General features: G+C 43.2%; 1 protein-coding gene across 6 annotated transcripts in view; it reads left to right on the top strand.

Moving 5' to 3' along the window:
* The window catches only part of FARP2 (FERM, ARH/RhoGEF and pleckstrin domain protein 2), a 114,803-nt gene that overhangs the window by 14,667 nt on the left and 76,972 nt on the right, over positions 1-23,164 (top strand). The gene's annotated exons all lie outside the window — the stretch shown is intronic.

Here is a 23,164-nt window from a genome sequence, read left to right on the forward strand (position 1 = left end):
TTCTCCCACCATCACATGTGCACACACATCACTCTCTCACTCTCTCTAAAATAAAGTAAATCTTTAAAAAAAAATAAATATTTTTTAAAAATTAAAAGAAAATTCTGATACAACATGGCCTTTCCATTCTTCTTCTGAAAGGCTGGCGGAATGCTACAGAGCACAAACCAGACCAAGACGGCCTCTGCCCCATTCTGCCTGGGCCCAGGGGGCAGTTAACCTCCAGTAGGTTAGCTCCTCATCATAGCCCACCTTCTTGGAGTGAGAGGCCTGAGTACTCGGGATGGCCATGAGGAGGACTGAGCATTCACCATGCAGGGAACCTGGCATGTAGCATGGGATTTTTCTGTATCAGCAGTAATATCATTTTTATTTTGAAAATTCCCTAATACATTGCATTGGTAATGTTGGCAAAACCAGTTGAATATAACAAAAATGTGTAACTGTATATAAGTGTATATATATTTAAAGAATATTTTTAGACCCATATAATACTTTAGAAAGCACTGATTTTCTAAATGGCATTACAATGAGTATGATTTTTTAAAATTATTTATTTTATATGTAATGCATGTATATGTTCTCTCTGTTCTAATATTTTCATATTGGTTTAAAGTATCTTTAGAAGTTTTTTCTGCTCTTGATGTCATAAAAGGAAGGACAAGAGAATGAATTTAAACTTTAGCAGGAGGTTTATTTGTGCTTAGGATGTCCATCAAGAAGTCAGGATGCTACATAGAAAATGAGATTATTGAGGTAGAGTCCAGGCTCTGAGGAACATAAAGGAAACCTCTAGGCTCTGGTGGTGCCTAATTGCAAAATACATTGCATGGGAAGAGGGAAGGAGGGGGCAACAGGGTGACCCATGGGGCAGTGGGGAGGGGACCAGCTGGAGGTCAGGGCTGTCCTCCAGTCGTCTTGCCTCGGGCCCCAGGCACACCAGCCTCTCTCGCCTCTCTTGCCTGAGTGTTTGATGGCAAGTATCTAGTGCATAGACTCATAGTATCTGAACTCAGGGAGCCCCAAATGCTTCTTTTGAGGTCTTATTTGAGGAGGAAATCAAATACCATTTCATCAGGGCAGTAGTAATTAAAACTTGTAGGACCTGTCTGTCCCAACTTCCCAAGTCATTCATGTTTAGCCATAGGCAGCCTCTGCCAGGAAGGTAGTCCAAAAAAGGCAACCTTTGAACCCTGAGAGCTAGTGGTTGGCCGCTGGCTCTCTTTGGCAGCATTTCCTAACTCCGCTTGGAACTCTTTGATAAATCACCTGCAGGAAAGGGGTTGAAGATCTAGGAGATTAGTTGGGGTCCCAAATCTCTTCCAGCCAGGTGCTCGCAAGAGTTTCCACCATGTAGACATCCTTGATAAACACACCCACCGCAGTTTAGGTTCATAAAAATTTCAAAATTTTTTAAAAGAAGGGAAAGGAGGGGTGAGAGAGGAGAAAAGAACAGAAAGAACTGGACTATTTAAAACTTTTTTTCAAAGCCTCTTTTTTTGTCCTGCTTAATGGTCTTTATCCACCAGCACTAGGACCAAGAAAGAAGAAAGCATACATTTATTGTTGAGTCATAAATAAGAGGTGACGCTTCTCTAAGATACACCCTATTATAATACTAAGAGTCTGGGTCACTTTATACATCAGGAACTCAGAAGTGACATTTTGTAAAGGTTTCAATATATTTAAAGCTTCTCAAAGTTGAGATTGTTGTATCCAGGAGGAAGAATCTCCTTGGCCCTTCTGGGTTCTTGTCGCTGGATGAAGAATCAGATTGTTGTGAGACAGATTAACTGGTGAAAATCAGACTTAACAGTACATGTATAGGGAATCCACAGATAAGGAAATTGCAAACACAGGCAACGTGATGCTTATATGAGCACAGGAGAAGGGCTGGGGCTGGGGCACAAAGGAGAGAGGGATCATTAGCAGGGGTGAGGGGGAAGAGGTCTGGGAACAGGGGTTGCTTATCCTGTAGAGAAGAATCTCAGGTGAAAAGGAGTGTTAATAGCTCTCTTCCTGGTATGCACCGGCAGTTAAGGGGGTTATAAAGAGCTTTTCCTGATTCTGCTGGGTTTGGATTGCCTTTAACTCAAAATAATGTTCATGCCACAGTGGCCCATCTGGGGTGGCCTGGTCTTGGCCCTTGTAGTGCTTCTGTTAATCAGGTATAACCATCATACTTATTTCCATGCAGGTGTGTTATTTTGATAAGCCTGGCAGAGTCAGAGTCAGAAATTAAAGAATCACATTGCTGCCACATACCCCGAGTTGGGTGGGCTGCTTCGTGAATTGTATTACCCACCAATGCATACCTTTCAGGAAGAGTTAAAATTCAGTTTATTTTTGTAAGTTATTTGTATTCAGCTTCCAAATACCCTGTCTTCTATAATTATATCAATTGGTTTTGGTAAGTAACCACTCCAAACCTAGTAACTTAAAACAACAAATTCTGAATGCATGTTTGAGTATTGGCTCAAGAGACTCTTCTGGTCTGAGCTGGCCTAGAGAGGCTAGTGGTCTAGGATGACATGTCCATGTTTCGAACCCCAGCTAGAACCTCTTTCCATGTGTAATGTCACCATCCAGGGAGCTAGCTGTGCCTTACCTGCATGGTGACAGAAATGTTCTCAGGAGTGCAAGCTCTGAGGTGCCTGTAGGCTTGGGATTCATGCATTATAGCTCCCACCAGTTTAACTGATCATAGCAAACCATCAGACAAGCCCCTTTTCCGGGAGCACAAAGCAATAGGGCTACCTTGATGGAGGAGTGCCAAGGAATTTGTGGCCATTCTTTAGAGTCTACCACAACAGCTGTTGCCAATAGATGGGGAATGTAGTCTCTGGAAAGACTACTGTCTCTGTGAAGCTCTAATATCTCCTGTCAGTGGGCTGGTCTCCTTTGCCAGGCAACATGCTTTGTGGGGCCTGCCCCAAAGCAAGCCACCTGGCCTTCTCTGGGGGGATGTGCTTCCCCTATAGCCCTCCATGAGAGGCTGGCCCAAGAAGGTAGGTTTGCCCTGATCCTTTCTCCCCAGTGTCTCCCATGAGCCATGGCTCCAAAGATTTAAAATATCCAGAGATAGAATCTGGTTGCCCCTGGATGCCCCTTAGTGATCCACCACCACTTGTCCTCTGACCTCTGGTAACTGAACGGACCTGAGTTCCCACCTTGGTGAGTCACACATGGAAGCTGCACCAGGTAAGCTGTTGCACAAAGGAAAACTATTTGCTCCAAATAAGGAGATCCCAGGGATTACGTTCCAGAGCCGTGACTCCCTGAGCAAGGGTGGATGGAGTCCTTGTGTTTAGGGTTAGGATGAATCCTCAGAAAGAGGAGCCTTGTCACTGTATGCAGAGGTGGGCACAAGGTCACGCATGCGCCTCGAGGAAAGACTAGTGATCCTCTTTGGGCAGAGATTTTAGTGTCATAATGAGGTCAGGGTATCGGTTGGCCATTCCGAGGTCCATGTGCACAGGCGTGAGTCCTTGAGTCGGGGGCTGAGCCACTGGCCCCGGGTGGTCCAAGCAGTTGTTATTGCCTAGGGTAGGGGGCGGCAGGCAGGGAGCAATTTTAGCATCCTTCATGGGATGCTTTACCTGTCGGGTTTTTGCCCGAGTTAAGAGATCAGCTGGAAAGAAGAGCTTCAGGGAAAACATGGGTTTGAAGGTCAGTGGGTACAAGCAGATGGGCAGTAAATGTCAGGTCTTGGGGTCTAATTGGTGACACTGGCACACTCCGCCCTTTATATCTGAACTAAGAGACACAGGTTGTGGTCTGGTGGTGTTGGCTGTTGTGGGGTGGTGCACACTTGAGGTGTGGGGCAGTAGGCATGCAGAGCACCGAGACCGCAGGCCAGGTCTCCATGGGCAGCACAGAAGGCAAGTCTCCATGAAGACACTCCCTCTCTCCCAGAGCCCAGCTGCGGTCTCCTCCCAGTAGGCAAGTTCCAGGAGACGAGACTTTGTTTGATGCACTGTACAGTCCTCTGCCTTGCTCTGTAAATATGTGTTAAATGGAGGAAATAAAAAGGTAGATGGGGTTAACATCCTTTCTTCGAGCGTGTTTTGAATTTCTCCCTCTAGAGGACAGTTTTCTGACCTTAGATTCAAGTGTGTGGCTTTGTTTGGGGGTTTGAGCGTCTACACCCAGACGATAGTCTGCTTACTTGGTTTGTTTTTACTTCAGTCTTGGGCAGCAGTGTCTGTGGACTTGCTGGGTTGATGCACTGACACAACCTTGGAAAACACTGGCTTGTGCACATAGATGGTCACAAATCACTGGCATTGTATAGAATCCCTGGTTGCTATTGAAGGGACCTTCTTAACTGAGGGAAGAATTTGACATATAGTTATTTTTGAAATGCTTACATCTTGCTTCAGTGAAAATACAGGGCCTGAAGACTTCCCTGTTGTTGTTCACGCCTCTTTCTGTGCAGAGGGTGTTATTTCATGTTGGTCTTCAAGAAGTAGGACAGCCTTGGCATCCTCATTGTATTTGCTTCAGAAAGGTGAGCTACAAGCCCACAGTTTTATTTCCATTGCCCATCTCCCAGAGCTTGACATCAGTGTTCACCACCTCATTAATGGTACATGTTTCAGGTGCTAACATGGCTTCAGAGGAGCTGGGGGAGCTCACTGGGTGTGGGAGGGTTTTGCTCCAGATTTTGCTCCAGTTCCTTCTTTCTAAGGCCAGATCACACAGATTTGTCTAATTCTTGCTGCCCATGAGTCAGCAGGGCTTAAAGCCAGAAGCAAGGGTCTGCTGTTTTCCAAACAAGATTTAATGGTGTTGAAGTCAAGCCGAAACTCTTGAGCACCCCTGAGATAAAATTCACACACCAAAAAAAAAAAAAAAAAAAAAAAAAAAAAATTCACACACCATACAATTCACCCATTTGAGGTGTACATCTCTGCAAGTTCTTGTATGTCCACAGACAGTAGTCAATTTGAACATATCTTTGTTGCCTTGAAAAGAAACGTGGGCACCTGGCTGGCTCACTTCGTAGAGTGTGCAACCCTTTTTCTTTTTCTTGAGAGAACGTGCACTTACATGTGCACTAGCACACACGGTGAGGGGAGGGGCAGAGCGAGAGAGCTTCCAGCAGACGCCTGGCTGAGCCTGAGGTGGGGCTTCATGACCCAGTATCATGGCCTGAGCCGAAATCAAGAGTCAGATGCTAGGGCCCTGGGTGGCTCTGTCCGCTGGCTCAGATCGTGATCTCAAGGTCCTGGGATCAATCCCCTTGTGGACTCCACAGTGGGCAGGGAGTCTGCTTGAAAATTCCCTCCCAGTGCACCTTCCCCTCAAGTCCCCTGTGTGTGTGTGTGCGTGCATGCGCACACTTGTGCACACCCTCTCTCTCTAAAATAAATAAATTAGGGGTATCTGTGTGGCTCAGTGGTGAAGCGTCTGCTTTCAGTTCAGGTCATGATCTCAGGGTCCTGGGATCGAGCCCCCTGTTGGGCTCCCTACTCAGCAGGGAGCCTGCTTCTCCCTCTCTGGCTCCCCCTGTTTGCGCTTTCTCTTTGTCAAATGAATAAAATAAAATCTATAAAAATTAAGAACAAATAAATAAAAGAGTTAGACACTTAAGCCACCCAGGCATCCTGAGCATGCAGCTTTTGATTTCAGAGCCATGAGATCAAGCCCTGTGTCAGGCTTCCCACTGGGCATGGAGCCTGCTTAAGGTTCTTTCTCCCTCTCCCTCTGCCCACCCCACCAAAACTTGCTCTCTCTCTCTCATTCCTCCTCTCAAAAAAAGAAAACCTCGCAGGCTTGCACCATCACTTACCTGCCCTGTCCCCTCTCCCTTTAGTGCAAGCAAGCAGGAATGTACTTCTGCCTCTGTAGGCCACATGGCTCTGGACATTTCGTCTGCATGGGGTTGTACGTGGTCTTTTGTGACTGGTTTCTTTCACTGAGCATCATGTTTTAGGGGTTGATCCCTGCTGTAGAATGCATCAAGACTCTCTCTTTTTTGTGCCCAAATAATACTCCAGTGTATGGATAGGCCACATTTTGTTTATTCAGCCATCAGCTAATGGGTGCTCCACCATTTGGCCATTACGAGTAATACTGTTGTAAACATTCACACACACATTTGTGTGGACATATGTCTGTTGCTCTTGAGTATATACTGAGGAGTGGAATTGCTGAGTCAAATGGCAACTGCTCAGTTATTTGAGGAACTGCCACACCGTTTTCCAGAGTGGCTTCACATCCCTCCAGCGGGGCCTGAGATCTCCATTTTGTCTGTGTTCTCACCTATACTTGTGTTATCTGGCTTTCTAATTCTCCTCAGCAAGCATGACGTGGCAGCTCGTTATGGTTTGAGGTGAAATTCTAAGTTACTTTTAATGGCTAAAGAAGGGCAGGTTTTTGGGGTGCCTGGTAGCTCAGTCATTAAGCATCTGCCTTCAGCTCAGGTCATGATCCCAGGTTCTGGGATCGAGCCCCACATCGGGCTCCCTGCTCAGGAGGAAGCCTGCTTCTCCCTCTCCTACTCCCCCTGCTTGTGTTCCCTCTCTAGCTGTGTTTCCGTTAAATAAATAAATGAAATCTTAAAAAGGAGGGGGCAGGTTTTGAACCCAAAATATAAGAATTGTGCCACTAAACATTCAGGTTGGTTCCTTGGGGAGATCGTGAGTAGTTATGAGGTTAACCCATCACAGAGCCCAGGTACGCCTGTGGGATGACCCTTCCTACATGCCAGGCTCATGGAGGCCGCTAAGAGAGCACAGCTGAGGGCCCGCCATGGCATACCTGAGGGGATGGAGCCGGCCCAGAGCAGAAGTTTCAGGTTTCCTTCAGCATCTCATTGTGAATTTATAGAATGAGGAACTTTTATTGACACTGTACTTTAAGTTACTTATCTCATTTGTAAGTAACAGCTACCAGTACCCTTGATTCCCCGTGTCCGCATAAATCACTTGCTGCCACCAACTTAGACTTACCAGGGCTTTGTAAGATAGGTGACATACACTTTGTGGTTCTTTATGTTGATAACTAATGAAGTTAGAATACTTTCTGTGTGGAGGGTGTTTATCTGGTGGTACGGGGAAGGGAGAGAGGCCTGCATGGCAAAGAATGGGGAGCCATCTGCCTCGGCTTCAGTTGTGTCTCATTTCAAGTGACATTCGACATTTACTGATGGGGCTTTTAGCTACCTGTAGTCCAGTCACTGGCCACTTTTTTTTTTTTTTTATCTAGTAAAGTCTTGATTTGTTTTTAGTTGATTAAATGAATTTTGTGGTTTTGAAAATAGAAATCTGGCCATAGCTGTAGAAAGTCTTTTTTTTTTCTGAACCGTAAAGGAAACCATCTGGAATCCATGAGACGGCTTGTCTTGTCCTGTGTGCCGAGTCACAGGATAGATGTGCTCTCCTTCCATGACACGCTAAGTGTGCAAGGCATGTAAACATCATTCCTGGTGCAGTGCAGGGAGAGGCCTTCTCCTAGACTTTAGAGCAAGATTTCTAGAACAGATACACCCACAGTCATTGATAATTTACCACCAGCTTTAGGAACTAATGGGAATTTTAGCTTTTCTATTATCTGGAAGCTGGTAATGTGGAAAAGGTGATATTTAGTGATTAAAAGGTGATAGTGATTCCTCACCCATGGAAGTGAACATCCTGTGCCTTTGCTGACAAGTGGGGAGTGAGTTCTAATGAATTAGAGTGATGAATTATGAGTTGATTATTCAACTTTTTGCTCACATTCCCCTTTTTATCATATTTAAAATTTGGGGAGTGGGTTTGCTTTTTTTCTTTTTTTTTAGAATTAGAAAAGCTTTGTTTAAATATGTGACAAGTGGGAGGACAAAGACTCAGTCATGAAGTTCATGCTAGTTGCTATTCTAGTAAAAACTTAATGTTTTCCTTCTGGCCAGGAAGAAATAGTCAAAATTCCAGAAAGTATCATAGCCAGATGTTTGTCATTGCTCCCACATGAACATCCTAAATATGGCAAATAAGCCGCCTTAGAACTTATTTTGGTCTGATCTCAGAAGAAAAGTTAGTAATTCACTCTCTGAATTTGGGGATAATATAGGCTTTTTACAAAAGCTCTTATGTATTTCTAGTATATACAGTTATTATATGACTCGGTCCTAGCTTTAGAGCCCTGTTATTTTGTCTGAGAAAGTTGGTCTGTTTCTTTGACCCTGATGCCCAGGAATGTGGCAGGGTGGTACCGGGCAGAGATGTGGACATTTTTATTCTCAACGACCGAGTCGTGGCATCAGAGCTCCCAGTGCCGGCTCCCCCAGCCAACCCCAACATGCACGCAGCACAAGGTCAGCGTACACAGTATCTTAGATGTGATCATGACTGGCAATGAAGCTATACCAGCAGATGGAGACACAAAGGGAACTGTCTTCCTCCTGACCTTTGTGCCAGTGAGAGTGCCATCAGTACAGTCACGTAATGGGGTTCTTGCATGGTGTCAGTGGAGGGTCATCGACACGTTTTCTTGACTTGGAATGCCACTCTTTGGGCATCTGAGTTCTGGCACCTGGTGGCTTTATCTCCTGTCCTCAGCAACCCCAGCAGGAGATGGAGATGATGGAGATGCAGGGATAGAATGACCTCCCAGGTGAGCTGTGACCCTGCTCTCATGACCATCCCCATACTATCTCTAGAAACCCTTGTGCCCTGTACATACTTAGCCCCATGATACTCCCATTTCTCACCTGAAAGAATTTGGTTCTGCCGCGGTTTGTCCAGTGAGGCCCGGGAGCTGAACTTATATCTGATTTACTGACTTGGCCTTTGAACCATAACTCTCCTTCAGTTCTTTTCGTCTCTTCCCTGAAATTTTAGATACCTGCATTCTTGCACTCGCTTCGGCAGCACATATACTAAAATTAGATACCTGCATTCTTGGCCTAGCTCCCCACAAGTAGGTGGCCCACTTGATAATGGATGCTTGGCTGCTGAGCTCTTCTTTGGGGCCCCCAGGTCCAGGATGCTCATCCCCCCTTTCTGTGGCTGGTTCTTTCTATCCCTAAAGAATCATTACGTGGGGCAATTTAAAACCAAATTTTAAATATGAACCCTTGGGGTGCCTGGGTGGCTCAGTTGTTAAGCGTCTGCTTTCAGCTCAGTTTGTGATCCTGGGATCTGGGATGGAGCCCCACATGAGGCTCCCTGCTCAGCGGGAAGCCTGCTTCTCCCTCTCCCACTCCCACTCCCCCTGCTTGTGTTCCCTCTCTTGCTGTGTCTCTGTCTGAAATAAATAAATAAATCTTAAAACAAAACAAAACCAGGAAAAAGTATTATATCTCAACCCTTAGCTGCTTGCTGACATGTGGAAGTGTCTTATTCCAAGTCTGGGAACAGCTTGGATCAGGTGTCACATCCCAGGTGTTGTTACCCCACAGGGGTTGCAAGTGAGGGCAGGTCCCAGAGGCTGGAAAGGCGCAATGTCATCCTTCGTGGACCTTTCCTTAGCTGCCCAGTGTGTGCGCACGCGCGCACACACACACACACGCCCTCCCACCCACCCTGGTTCTTACAGCCCTAGGTGGTTCCACTGCTTTCTGAATATACTGTAGTTCATTCTCATTCCATGGGTGGACACTGATGCTATATGTATGTTGTGGGCAGACATGTGGGTTCCTCTAGGGTGTGTTCCTAGCATGGACTCTGTGGTTGTGAGATGCACCCATCCCATCCCTGCCCAGATCATGCAGGATTGCTTTCCCAACTGGTTATACCATTTGACATTCTCTCCTTCCACACAGTGCTCTCCCCGGTGTGTTTTCCTCTATCTCTTTTTCCAGCCACCCCCTGCTACTCTGTGGCCTTTCTGCTGTCTCTTAAGCTCACTCTCGTGTGGGTGCTGCTGCCTGTGCCAGGCCTGTTGTGGAGCCTGACCGATGGCTGCCACCAGGTAGGCCATCACAATCCTCTCTTCTTCCTGCTCCTCCAGCCTCCGGGGACCTTCCACAGCTGGCTCCAAATTTGGTTCACAAGGAGCCTGTAAGACATGCTGTGTGGCTGAGCAGGTCCTCAGGTGATTTGGGCAGGACCAGGGCCTGTGGCTTTGAGAAGAGTTGGTACATTCTGGAATTTCTAGCCCCTCCCCCCCACTGCCGGTGCTCCCAACCCTTTGTTGATTCCATTTTTTTCCTGGCTCTGCCCTTCCATTTGTTCATTCATTCGTGCATCCATTCACTATTGAACAAAGAGGACATCAAGACAAACCTTCTTCTTCAGAGCCCCATCTGAGCTTCATTTCTGTGGAACATTTCTAGGTCACACCAGCCCCACAGTTTCAGGATGAAGAAAGCTAATTCTAGGTTATTGATCTCTCTCAGATATAGAAAGTAACCAAGATCCTCCAGAAAACTAATTGTAGAATTACAGTTATCTCTCTTTCTTCAAAGAGAGTACTCTGCTTTTCCAGTTTTGTTTTGTTTTTTTAAGTTTAGTTATTTCTTTTAGTAATCTCTGTACCCAACATGGGGCTTGAACTCATTACCCTGAGATCAAGAGCTGCACACTTCTGATGGAGCCAGCCAGGTGCCCCTGTGTTTTCACTTCTATAGAGTGTTTTGTACATGTTTCGTTATTCTCTCACAGTGATGCAGACGCGGGACAGCACTTGCACAGGCAGCACGTCCCCCTCTGCAGGGAAGCTGTGCTTGGGTGAAGCCCCTCCCGAAGGCTCGCAGAGAGCCCCTGGGTTCCACTCTGCTGCTCACTGCATGGAACCTGGAAGACCAACCAGGACATCACTTGGGGTTGCTGACACTTAAGCTTTTAGATAGAATTGACCTGCAAAGTAATTTTAATTTCCATTATACAAATAGTACATGCCTGTTGTAGAAAAATAGGAAGACTTAAATGACCCACAACCAAGGATAACTACCCAGAGGGAACAGCCATTCACATTTTTCTGAATACCCTTCCTTTATCTTTTATCTTCTGCATTTATTAAGTAAAATTGGAATGAGACTTAACATGCATTTTTATAGTCTATTTTAAACTTAATACATTATGCATATTTTTCTATGTATTAGTCTTTTAAAAGTTTTTAACGATTACATAGTTTTCTGTTTTCAGTGTCTCTGTAATAAGATTTTGTACACATTCTTGTTTGTTTCATTTAAATAAATATGTAAGAGTGGCAGTTCTGTGTCCGAGGATGTCGTGCGGTTTTTTAAGGTGTGTGACTTGTGCGGTGAGATGGCTCTCCACAGACGGGAGCACAGCTCCCCACCCCCACCGGTAGTGCGCGCTTCTGCTCATTCCTCCCCTTCCTCAGCAGGTCATATAATAACTTAATAAAATCTCCACTTCAATAGCCAAGGGCTTATGCATTTTATACAGTTTCATCAGATAACTATATCTTTTGTTGTTTCATGGGTTTAGGGAGTTTTTTTCTGGTATTTGATCTATATCATTTTTGTTCTGTTTTCATTGTGGTAAAAACACGCATGACAGGAACGTAGTCCCTTAGCCACCTTTACATGCTTGGTTCAGGGGCATTAAATACACGCACGCTCCTACATCCTCTCCGTAGCTCTTTTCACTTTGTCAAACTAAAACTGCCTCTATGAAGCATGGACTCCCCACCCCACCCCACCCTAGCCCCTGGCGTCCACCCTCTGCCTTCTGTCCCCATGGATCTGACAACTCTCCGGTCCCAGGTAAGTGGAATCCTATGCTGTTTGTCTTCTGGTGACACACTGAATCACGGAGCATGACGTCCTCAGGGTTCAGCCATGCTGAAGCAGGTGTCAGAATCTGCTTCCTCTTTAAGGCTGAGTTACATTCCATTGTTTGCGTGGATGACATCTTGCTCATCCATCCATCTATCAGTGAACACTTTAGGCCTTGAGGATAACACTGCTCTGAACCCCGGGGTGCAAATATCTCACGAAGACCTTGCTTCCACTTCCTTTGGGTGTGTACCCAGATGCAGACTTGCTGGGTCACATGGCGGTCCTGTGTGTCATTTTTGAGGTCACCCAGACTGTTTTCCGCATTGGGTGTACTATTTTGCATTCCTGCCAGCAGTGCCCAAGGGTTCCAGATTTCCCACATCCTCTCCAACACTTGTTTTCTGTTATTTTGATAGCATCCATGCTAATGGGTGTAAAGTGGTATCTCCTTGTGGTTCTTGTTTACGTATGCCTAATGGTCAGTGTTGTCTAACATCTCTTCATGTGTCTGTTAGCCATTTGTACATCTTCTTGGAAGAAATGTCTGTTCAAGTCCTCTGCCCATTTTTAAATTAGGTTGTTTGGAGTTTTGTTGTTGAGTTTTAAGAGTTCTCTGTACAGTCTGGATATTAACCCTTGTCAGATACATGATTCACAAAGATTTCTACATTGTATTTGAAGTTTTAAAAAAATAGGAAGTTAAGAGTTAGGGAAATTGCAAATACACTGTGTCTGAAGTAGGGAAAAATAGGATGGAAATAAGAGGGGATGCTGGAGACTTCACAGAAAGTGACAGTTACAGTGATGAAAAGAACAGAAAAATTATGGAAATGACACATCAAGATTTGCTGTGTAGGCACTGGGCTGTAACTGTGGGTTTGAGCTGTTCTTACTGACCCAGTGGCTCTCAGGGCAGCATTTGTTGAGCATGTGCTTACTGAGCAGCTGCCAGGCACTGTTTCAGAAGCTGGAAGTACAGAGGTGAACAGGATGGACTGTGAGCTCAGCCTTTGCATGCTAATTCTGCAGTGCAGGGAGCTTGGCAGTAAGCAAGGTAAGACACACAATGCTCGGAGCTCAGGAGAAAGAAAACAGGGAGGGGAGTGGGTGTGCACCTCTTTCAGGGAACAGTGTTCAGGGTGGTTGGAATAGCACGGAGGAACCTTGAGGTGCAGGCAGAAATGCAGCATGGGTATGATGACTGAATTAGAGCCCAGTCAGGGCCTGACCCAGGACGTGATGTGGAGAGAAAGAGCAGGAAAGTGCTAATGGTCAGTTTCATCCTGGAAGTATTTTGAAACTGGAGCCTATAGGATTTGCTGTGCAGAAGATGTGGGCTCAGAAATCAAAGAGCCAAGGTGATGGTCTGAGATGGGGGCTCAGCAGGAGAGCTGCTTCGGAAACTAGGTCAGGAGCTGTTCGGGGATGCAAGGAGTCTGAGGTAATCCTCAGTGTCTGAGTGGAGGGTCCTTGCCATGTCCTTGAGTGGCCTGAGTTCTCGTGCACTAGGGCAGGGGTGGCCATTCCCGTTAACCTTCCAGAAGGTGCTAACGTTGCCTTGATGCATTGCTGTGATTCTGTTCATACTGATTCATGTTGAAGTGTGAGTATCATAAGTGTCATGCCATTGGCCAAGGAGGCAGCTTTTTTAAACTATCCTCAGTCCTTGACTCCTGGGTGGCAGTAATTACGGGCTTTTATTTTTAGAGACTTTGACTAGTCTTTAAAGGGAGCATGAAAACATCTGTTGGTGCTTCCAAACTGCTGTTATTAGAATGCTCTGGAATGTCCTTGTGCACATGTCTTGTGCTTTTATGTGTATAATTTCATAGTTGATATAAACAGCTTCATTTTGCCACAGTGGCAGAGAGGATTTCAGCCCTTACTAAAGGGTTTTTTCTGATGATAGTGAAAAAGAAATATTTTCTTCATCAATCTGCAATCTTAAACACCTGCCTGGAACTAATAACCTTCTCTAAAGCTTCAGTTTAGCCTTCTGTAAAATGTTTATTGATGAGTCTAAAAAATCTCTCTTTTTTTCCCTAACATAAGTCTCATTTCCTGATTATGAAAAATACATTCTTAGTATTCCATATTTAAATATTCAGGATATTTCTTCATATCTTTATAATTATGTTTTTGGGATTTGTTTGGTCTTTACTAATATGTGACAGTATGCTTCTTTGCTTTTTTATTTTATTTTCATGTGTTGGTATTTGAAACTGGTATCAGACTTTTTAGCAGAAGAAAAACCAATTTTTTCCTATTAAAGTAATTTTTGTTAAGACAGCTCAGAATGACTTTAAAGCTCTAGACATTGCTGTCCTCCTGGAAAGTATGTTGGAACATACATGTCAAAAATACATAGTGAACTCTTTTAAATCAAGCTTATGTTAAATCAAAGACATTCAGCTCTATAACTGTCTGCTTCTGGCTTTAATTTACATCAGTCTAGGGGCCCCTGGGTGGTTCAGTGGGTTAAGCCTCTGCCTTCAGCTCAGGTCATGATCCCGGGGTCCTGGGATCGAGCTCCACATTGGGCTCTCTGCTCAGCGGGGAGCCTGCTTCCCCCTCTCTCTGCCTGCCTCTCTGCCTACTTGTTATCTCTGTCAAATAAATAAATAAAATCTTAAAAATAATTTTAAAAATAATTTATAAAAAAATTTACATCAGTCTTACATCTTCAAAACCATGTAAAATAAAAACATGACTGAAATGAATGCAAATTGTACTATGAAATTATAAATTATATACAAGTAGTAACATCATATACAATTGAATTTCTTAGTATGTTAACATAAAGAATAAAAACAAATGTCTTGCAAGACTGACAAACTCTTGCTGAGAACACAGGCTTTTCAGTGGGTAGATTTTCTTATTTAGTGGAATCAGATGTGGAGAGAACTAAGAGCACGAGAGGAGGACAGACTTGTTTTGGAAAATTGTTTCCATAAAGTTCTGGAAGAACAAAGTTTTTTATTGCTGTGAATTTTCTGCAGTTTAGAAATTAATACTAATATTTTAAATATTCAGGTCAATTTAATTTATAAAATGGTGTTTTATGTTGTTTTTTTTGTGGTTTTTTATTATTCATTTTCTGCCCTAGGAATTTTCTGTATGTATTTTTTTAATTATAAAATTAATACATGCTCACAGTAAAAAATTCAGTCAATGTAAAAGAGTACAGAGGAGAGGCATCTTGGTGGCACAGTTAAGCATCTGACTCTTGGTTTCTGCTAAGGTCATGATTTCAGGGTCATGAGGTTGAGCCCTGCATCAGGCTCTGTACTCAGCACAGAGCATGCTAGAGACTCTCTCTCCCGCTACCTACCCCTCCTGCTGTGTACATGCTCTTTCTCTCTGTCAAATAAATAAATCTTTAGAAGTACTGAGAAAAAAAATTAAATTTCATATTCTTTTATACCCAGAAATAACCTGTTTGACATTTTGATCACATTACTACCCCTTTCATTCTTCCACATCTTTTTCAGTGCTTATTTATGCACGCACACACGCCTTCTACAACACACCTTCTATCTGATCAGTTAAGCAATGCCATGGGTAATGTATTGATGTCTGTTTTTCTTTTTACCTCCTGTAATTTTGTGGGTTTTTTTTTTAATTTTTATTTAAATTCAGTTAACTGGGGCTCCTGGGTGGCTCAGTGGGTTAAGCCTCTGTCTTCGGCTCAGGTCATGATTTCAGGGTCCTGGGATAGAGCCCCGCATTGCATCAGGCTTTCTGCTCAGCAGGGAGCCTGCTTCCTCCTCTCTCTCTCTCTGCCTGCCTTTCTGCCTGCCTCTCTGCCTACTTGTGATCTCTGTCAAATAGATAAATAAAATTTAAAAAAAATAAATTCAGGGACACCTGGGTGGCTCAGTTGGTTAAGCCGCTGCCTTCGGCTCAGGTCATGATCCCAGGGTCCTGGGATCGAGCCCCGCATTGGGCTCTCTGCTCAGCAGGGAGCCTGCTTCCTCCTCTCTCTCTGCCTGCTCTATGCCTACTGGTGATCTCTGTCTGTCAAATAAATAAATAAAATCTTTAAAAAAAATAAAAAATAAAATAAATTCAGTTAACATATAATGTATTACTGGTTTCAGTAGAGGTCGGTGATTCATCAGTCTTATAGAACACTCAGTGCTCATTACATCATGTGTCCTCCTTAATGTCCATCACTCAGTTACCCGTCTCCCCCACCCCCTTCCCCTCCAGGCACCCTCAGTTTGTTTCCTATGCTCAAGGGTCGTTTATGGGGGCGCCTGGGTGGCTCAGTGGGTTAAAGCCTCTGCCTTCGGCTCAGGTCATGGTCCCAGGGTCCTGGGATCGAGCCCCTCATTGGGCTCGCTGCTCAGCAGGGAGCCTGCTTCCTCCTCTCTCTCTGCCTGCCTCTCTGCCTTCTTGTGATCTCTGTCTGTCAAACAAATAAATAAAATCTTTTAAAAAAAAGGAGTCACTTATGGTTTGTGAGTGGGGCTATTGGTGGGAGAAGGCTGGCAGAGGTGTGGGGAGCACAGGATGTAATTTTTGTTTTATGAATGTTGACACTATATTAATTTGCACAGAAATATTCATTGTTTATTTTTTTTAGATTTATTTATTTATTAGACAGAGGTCACAAGTAGGCAGAGAGGCAAGCAGAGAGAGGGGGAAGCAGGCTCTCTGCCAAGCAGAGAGCCTGACCCGGGGCTCGATCCCAGGACCCTGGGATCATGACCTGAGCTGAAGGCAGAGGCCTTAACCCACTGAGCCACCCAGGCGCCCCAGAGATATTCATTGTTATATCTTGACAGGCACAGTACTGTTTTCCTTTTATAAAATGTCTTGGGTTTGTTTCCTTGTTTTGTCTCAGTGCCTTTTTGGCCTAAATGTAATTGTGTATTCTCTAAGTTCAGATTTCCCTTGCTTTTTGTTTGCAGTGTGCCTGCTACAATTCTGTCATAATTTTATTTTTCAACCTTTCTGGACCATGTGCTTCAGGTGTGCATGTACCTGCGCACCTCAGTCAAGATCTAATTGCCAACATTTACCACATTCTAGGTGGTGTTCTAAAACATTTCACAGGGTCTGTTATTTAATTCAGCCTTACCTTTAACATGATTATTAGTTTTATAGTTAAGAAAACTGATGTAGAGAGGGTTTTAAAAACCTAGTACTAGAAGTTCTAGCCAGGACATTTGGGAAAAACAGAAAAGAAGAAATGAGTGAGGGGCGCCTGGGTGGCTCAGTGAATTAAAGCCTCTGTTTTCGGCTCAGGTCGTGATCCCAGGGTCCTGGGATTGAGCCCCGCATCGGACTCTCTGCTCAACGGGGAGCCTGCTTCCTCCTCTCTCTGCCTGCCTCTCTGCCTACTTGTGATCTCTGTCTGTCAAATAAATAATAAAATCTTAAAAAAAAAAAAAAAAGGAAGAAGAAGAAGAAGAAATGAATGAAATAAAAGGCATCCGGGTTGGAAAAGAAGTGAAAGTATCTCTGTTTGTGCATGACGTTATCGTATACTTGCAAAAGCTTAAGGAATCTACCTCAAAAACCCAAACAGAGAACTAGCAGAACTGATAAACAGATTCAGCAAGATACAGGACACAGAACAGTATACAGGACACAGAACAGTATACAAAGATCAGTTGTATTTCTATGTATTACCAATGAACAATTCCAAAAGAAAACACTTCCATTTACACATCAAAAAACAAAATGCTTGGGAGTAAATGTAATGAAAGAATCTCAAAGCTTGTACGCTCTCTTTTTACCAAATACGAATTTCTTAAAAGGGAAATCTGTAGTTATGAGCCATAAAAAGAGTTTTAAAAAAGATAGTCACCTGGAGATTTTTTTTTTTAAAAGATTTTTATTTATTTATTTGAGAGAGAGACAGAGAGAGCATGAGAAGCGAGAAGGTCAGAGGGAGAAGCAGACTCCCCATGGAGCTGTGAGCCTGATGCGGGACTCAATCCCGGGACTCCGGGACCGTGACCTGAGCTGAAGGCAGTTGCTTAACCAACTGTGCCACCTAGGTGCCCCGATATTTTTTTTTTAAGATCTTATTTATTTATCAGAGAGAGAGACAGACAGACAGAACAGCAGCAGGCAGAAGGAGAAGCAGGAGCTGAGCAAGGAGCCCAATGTGGGACTCAATCCCAGAACCCTGAGATCGTGACCTGAGCTGAAGGCAGACGCTTAACCAACGGAGCCACCCAGGCATCCCATCACCTGGAAATTTTGAGTTAAACTTTTCTTTAATTGAAGTATAGTTGGCACACAATGTTACATTGGTTTCAGGTGTTTGGGTTTTGTTTTCATTTTGTTTTAAGATTTTATTTAGGGGCACTTGGGTGGCTCAGTCAGTTGTCTGCCTTCAGCTCAGGTCATGGTCCCAGGGTCTTGCAGTCAAGGCCCACATCGGGCTCCCTGCTCATTGGGGAGCCTCCTTCTCCCTCTGCCTTTCTCCCTGCTTGTGCTTGTGCTGTCTGTCAAATAAATTAATAAAATCTTTTAAAAATAAATAAATTTATTTATTTATTTATTAGAGAGAGGGGGGAGGGGCAGAGGGAGAGAGAGAAGCAGACTCCATGCTGAGTGGGGAGCCTGATGTAGGGCTCAGTCCCAGAACTCTGAGATCATAACCTAAGCAGAAGGTAGACATTTAACTGACTGAGCCACCCAGGTGCTTCAGTTTTAGGTGTTTAATTAAGGTTTTTATTTTTAGGGGAAAGCAAATCCAAAGAGAATAACCCAGAGAGATTTTTTTTCTCCTTCCCAGTATAATTATAAAAATAATTGTAAATTCCCAAGTACAGTAAAGTTATATTTAAGATACAATCCACTGGTCTGTTTATAGGGCTTAATTGTCCTCCATTGTGCATTGCCCATCCATTTTCCTATGTTTTAAAGTTTAAAGTTGTAGAGTATTTTTGTTGAATCCAGCTACAAAAATATATGCTGGGGCCCTGGGTGGCTCAGTTGGTTAAGCAACTACCTTCATCTCAGGTCATAATCCTGGAGTCCTGGGATTGAGTCCCGCATCTGGCTCCCTGCTCAGCAGGGAGTCAGGTTCTCCCTTTGACCCTCTACCCTCTCATGCTCTCTCTCTCACTCTTAAGTAAGGAAATAAAATCTTTTTAAAAAATATATGCTGATTTTTCCATTGCAGTTTTTTCCTAAAGACTAAATAGTTATATATGTGAAGTCCTAAAAATAATTGAATCTCTGTTCTAGTCTTCATTTATATTTGGCCTGTCTAGTAGAAATACTGATATGAGATAGAATCAGATTTTATGTTTTCTCTGAAAAGATCCATTAATTAGGGAAAACACCCTATATGCTACTAAAAACAAATTCAGTAAAACTCTGTATTTATGAAAAACATGATCTTCATTTTTTTTTTAAGTAAAATGAGTCTATTTTGGAATTAGTACAGAAGCCTTACAAAACCACTCAAATGTTCTAGGAAGGTACAATGAAAGGAGCTGGTATGTCTCATGGCAACTCCTGCTTCATTCCCCCAGAGACAGTGCTTATGCACACATCTCATAACTTTCTAGGAAAAAACATGGTCTTTAAAGAGAAATTTTAAACACCAGAACTAAATGTCAGAAGACTGAGATTTCTATTTTGCTAATAAATACTTAAATATTAAAGGCAAAGATTTGACTTAGAGAACATGTATTACTCATTTCTATTTTAGGATGGTGTTTACCAAAATATAATAAATGCTTATTAGCAACTTTTCCTGGTGTTTCTAGCAAAAGGCAATAAAAATGAAACTTAACGCACAGCTGTGAAAGTCCAGTTTTGTTTGGCATTTCATCATTCCACTTCCTCCTACACTGTTTAGGACAGCCCAGATTCCAGTGATCATGAGAGACCATTCAACAGATTTCCAAGCAAATATTATAAGCTCCAGTTTTATTTAAAAAAAAAAAAACTGTGCACTGAAAACTGTACAGCTATTGCAAGAAATTAAAGAAGATCTAAGTAGGAAGACATCCCGTGTTCGTGGATCAGAGGACTTATAATTAAGATGGCAGTAGTCCTCAACTGATCTATAGATTTAATGTGACCCCCTCAAAATCCTAGCTGACTTTTTTGCAGAAATTAACAAGTTGATTTTAAAATGTATATGGGAATGCAGCAGACCTAGAAGAGCCTAAAATAATTTTGAAAAAATTCAAAAGTTCAAGTTACTATACTTCAAAAGTTACTATAATGTTACAGTGATCAGTTCATAGTGTTACTGACATAATTATAGACATAAATATCAGTGGAATAGAATTGAAAGTCCAGAAATAATATGTCCTTACATTTAAGGTCAGTTCAAGAAAATACCATAAAAAGAGTGCTAAGCAGGTTCTAGAGGGAATGAATAGTCTTCTATAAATGGATGAGAATGAAGCTAAACCCTACCTGACACTGCACACAGAAACTAACTCAGAGTGGATCTGTGATCTAAATGTTGAGCTAAAACTATGAAAGTATTAGAGGAAAACCTAGGAGTAAATTTTCACCAACTCAGGCCAGATGATGGTTTCTTAGGTAGGATACCAAAACCAGAAATAACAAAGTAAAAAAGTGGATAAATTGGACTTCATCAAAACATACAAAAAAAATTGTGCTAGAAATAGCACTATTAAGAAAGTAAAAGGAATGGAGAAAATATTTGCAAATTCTGTATCTGAGAAGGAATTTATAATTACTTAAAACTCAATAAAGATAAGAGACCCAAGTTAAAATATTGCCCAAAGTCACACAACCAGAAAACAGGTGCAGAGGAACTGTCACCCAAGTGATCCTTTTTCACTGATGGATGTTATCTTCTCTAGAGCTCTTTCATCTCTGCTTTGTGCTCTTGACTTAGAGAGGAAGTTGCTTTCATGATGAATTTCATGATGAAGTTTTGGTCACAGCTTTATCTGCTAAGAGTCAACGTTTTTCTGTTGAGTGTTCTTACTTGTTTCATATTTTGTTTCTTTTCTCTTTCTTGAATATCTTTGAATATTTGTACAGTTGGTTCTAATTTGACTACCCATTTGGGGGATGATAAGTGGTTCCTAGATGGCTATTTTCAGGAGGTCTTGTATGGATGGCGGGTTATAGCCTAGTTGAAATTTAAAATTTATCCAGTGATCTGAGGTTTGTGTGTTAGTTTTGCCTTTACTTCTCAGCCAGTGGGAGTAGCTGGCAGTGGGGTATTTCACAGTGTAGTCTTTTACACTGTATCCCACTCATGCATCTTACTTCTGATTTCTTATTTGGTTCCGCCTCCTGTGCTCCTGTAGGCCAGACAGGCCAAAGATTGGACTCTGCTACCACTGCCTCTTACCCCTCCTTTTTGCAAACAAGTAATTTAGGTTTTCCTCCCCAGGTTCTACCTTTCACTGTTGATCAGTGCTCTTTAAGGCTTCTGCTGAAATCTGCTTCTTGGCATCTTCCCATATATGCCAACACCCTCTGGCTCTGGCTCTGTGGCTAGTGACACTCTTCCCACCAAGTTTTTTGATTCAGGAGTTAGCAGTTTTCCTAGTTTTGCTGAAAATGGAGTTTATACTTTTGTTTCTTATTTTCTTTGTTGATTTTGAATGATTCTAGCAAGAGATGGAGGAAATGACAACTTACACTACCATCTTCAAAAGATAAGCCACCGACGGGCGCCTGGGTGGCTCAGTGGGTTAAAGCTGCTGCTTTCGGCTCAGGTCATGATCCCAGGGTCCTGGGATTGAGGCTCGTATCGGGCTCTCTGCTCAGCGGGGAGCCTGCTTCTTCCTCTCTATCTGCCTGCCTCTCTGCCTACTTGTGATCTCTGTCTGTCAGATAAATAAATAAAAAATCTTAAAAAAATATATATATAAGCCACAGAGTATTTTCTGGATTGTTGCAGCATGACCACACCCCTTGTACCCTTTCCCATCTCCATCCTGAAATCCCTCTCAGACACATTTCTGAATTCGAACTTTTCTCTCATTGCTTCTATCTCCAGAAGTTTATCTGTTTTTCACAGCACTGGTTCAAATTCACACTTTATTCATTTTGTTATTCATACCTCCTGTTGAGATTTTGTTTCTGCAGTTATCTTTTTATGTCCCCCTTTAACCCACTGAGCCACTCAGGTGCCCCAATTTTTATGTCCCCCTTTAATTCATTAGTTGCTTCTCTTTTCCCCCAAGTCTGCTCATTGCGTGAATGCTGTGACCTATTACATTGACCTTTTGGAGGACCTTAATTTTTCTTACTGCATTTTCTTTGGTACACTCCACTATCTCTCTTCACTGGGATCAGTTTCTCAGCTTTTGAGGTTGATATCTTTATTTCAGAGGTTTGGTTCTCAGGGTCTGCTCACTCTTGGTTGTCTATGTTTATTTGCAAGTGAGGTTCCAGACTGATCAGTATTGTTTTCACTGACCTTTGGAGTAGCCACAAGTTGATTTTCCCAGGTGGACTTCCTTTCTGAAAATGACAGTTGCCCGGCTGTGAGGCCATGGGAGGGACCAAGATCCTGGCTGGGTGAGTGAGTAAGACACGCTGACAGACAGGTTTCCTCTATGTGTATGAGTTTTTACAAGTACACACAAGTAAGGACAGGCAAGCCACCCAGAAACCTTCTGTTGATGAGGAAGAAAGAAAGGAATTACTCAAGAGGCTGACTGCCAACCTAAGATACCCTTCCTTTCCTTTGATTTTTTCCCTAATGCTAAGTTAAAGACAGGAATTAAAAAATAATTAATGGATTGATGGTCCAACTTCTAAAACTCATCAGAAGTAGCATGTTTCTTCTTTGGCTGCTGATATGTAACATACACTGTGTACAGATGTGGCAGGGAAGCAGTGAATTCATGAGGCTGGCCCTCATTCACTTGACGTGTATCCTTTTCAAGGTGCCCTGGCTCTGATGTGAGGAGACTTTAGCAGTCCTTCCCCATAATGGGAGAGTCTCACATTTATCCACTTCTGTGCTGGTGTCTCGGTCCCCTTGGTGCACTCCACTGCTTCCTCTGTTAAGAAGAGTGCTACTGAGAGGGTAGTTGGGTGATGGGCATTGGGGAGGGTATGTGCTATGGTGAGTGCTGTGAAATGTGTAAGCCTGACGATTCACAGACCTGTATCCCTGGGGCAAATAATACATTATATGTTAATAAAAATAATTAAAGAAGTGTGCTACTGATTCTGTGTTCTCAGGCTGAAACCACCTTCCCCCATCTGTAAGATCCACTTGAAGGCACAGTTGTTGTTGCTGTTTTTTTCCTGACAAAATCTGGGGATATAAGTAGGGAACTAGTGGGACAGGTACCTAAGTGAACCACAGTTTAATTATGACTCTTGCCCTGTTAGGCCTTACCTGGTCCTGCTGAGCTTCCGCTACCATGACAAGGCGGTGGGTTGCTAACGACAGCTTGAGCTTGGACAGATTACCAGAGGGCCACTGTAGATTGGACTTTTTTGCCCCCAATTTGAGATCTCTTCTTTCCAGGCAGAAGATGTTAAGGCTGTGCCAACCACAGG

Source organism: Neovison vison, chromosome 3 (genome assembly GCF_020171115.1).
Source record: "Neovison vison isolate M4711 chromosome 3, ASM_NN_V1, whole genome shotgun sequence".
In the NCBI taxonomy this organism is placed as follows: Eukaryota; Metazoa; Chordata; class Mammalia; order Carnivora; family Mustelidae; genus Neogale; species Neogale vison.